Source organism: Pinus tabuliformis, chromosome 9 (assembly GCF_031772625.1).
Source record: "Pinus tabuliformis cultivar Carrire ecotype Pingquan chromosome 9, CPIR1, whole genome shotgun sequence".
Lineage (NCBI taxonomy): Eukaryota > Viridiplantae > Streptophyta > Pinopsida > Pinales > Pinaceae > Pinus > Pinus tabuliformis.
In genome coordinates, this window is record NC_142307.1 from 302,511,211 (window position 1) to 302,512,834 (window position 1,624).

At 41.3% G+C, this 1,624-nt stretch overlaps 1 pseudogene; it reads left to right on the forward strand.

Moving 5' to 3' along the window:
- Positions 1–270: 270 nt before the first annotated feature.
- On the forward strand, positions 271–1,167 carry LOC149148418 (putative protein phosphatase 2C 47 pseudogene; annotated as a pseudogene).
- The last annotated feature ends 457 nt before the right edge of the window (positions 1,168–1,624 follow it).

Below are 1,624 nucleotides of genomic sequence, written 5' to 3' on the forward strand. Positions count from 1 at the left end.
CGGGGCATCAACTAATGATAATTTTCTTCACTATGCCCTTTTAATCACTTCAAATTAATTTTTCAAGCAAAACTTATGCAAATTTTTAAGAAGACTACACAACGTTTTTTGCTTTATAAGAGTTTGATATTGAATCTATTACAGTATCTATGTAATTTTGTATCTCCAAGGTTTGAAATTTCATTGAAATAGAATAGAAATACCTGCCACGAGGAGAGGTTGAGGAGGAGAAATCAAATCTAATTTGTCAATGCAGAAGAGGAAGAAGAAATGGAAGGAGGTAGTACTAGAGTAGATCAGCAGGGCGAGAAAATTGAAGAATTGAAGGATTATATTCTGGTGTTGCACTCCGGTAGTTGGGCGGACATAGGGCCCACCCGAGCATAGATGGAAGAAAAGCACATCCACATGGACAAGGTAGCGGGTTTCGAGTCACTGGCATTCTATGGAGTGTTCGACGACCATTGCGGCGGGGATGTAGCCACATTTATTAAAGAAAACCTCCTCAATTTGATACTCCACGAGGGTGACGTGGATTTTTGGGATGGAGGAGTAGGAGTAGGAGTAGGAGTAGGTGTAGGAGTTGAGAAGGCCCTCAAAAATGCTTTCCTCAAGGTGGACGATGCCCTGGTGGAGGCCCACATCAGTTCTGGCACGACCGCGCTTGTGGCCATGGTGTAAGGAAAGTCACTTGTGGTGGCCAATGTTGGTAATTGTTGGGCGGTTTTGGGGAAAAGGGGCGGCATAGCTGTTGAAATGTCCACTGATCACAAGCCCACCACGAGCACCGAGAGATTGCAGATCAAGTCCCAAGGGGGTTTTGTGACTCACAACAGGTATCTCAATAGGATGCTGGTGATCTCCACGGCACTCGGGGACTTGTATGTGAAGGCCCGCAGTCCTCTGTGTGCGGACCCGGATGTGCAGCAGGTGGAACTTAGCGAAGAGGATGAATTCCTCATAATTGCCTGCGACGGTATTTGGGATGTGATGAGCAGCGAGTCAGCCATAGCCATTGCCAGGAGAGAGCTGATGTCAAGCAACGATCCCCAACGTTGCTCCAAAGTGTTGGACACCAAGGCTCTCCGCAGGGATTCTGGTGACGATCTCACCATCGTCGTCTTCTGCTTTTCAGCCCAACCACCGCTACCTACACCTGACTTCTAAATTCTCACTTACAACACCATCGCTGTTATCTGTGCTGCCCTTTTGATGCTTCTAACAAGCAATCCATTTTAGCAGTGTTAGTCTTAACACGCGAAATTTTTATGTGTATCACATTAGTTCTGAAATTGAAATTGAGATTGAGAGGCTTTAATTTTATATCATTCGTTTTACATTATTTCAATAAATGTTATTTAAAATAATTCTTTTTTATACGCATGCAATTCTTACCATAATCAACATTATTTAAATGTTGTATATACAACCGTATTATTATTATTTAATTACAGAATTCAAAATTTATTATAATAATGTTATTATAAATGATAAAACATTATTAGTATTTAACTACAAAATTAAACAATCTATTATGAGTGCCTCGCGTACAACCACATTAGATCTCAGTTTCACAATCTTTGTTACAATACTGACCTTCTTAGCCTTTTACAATGTCAAAATT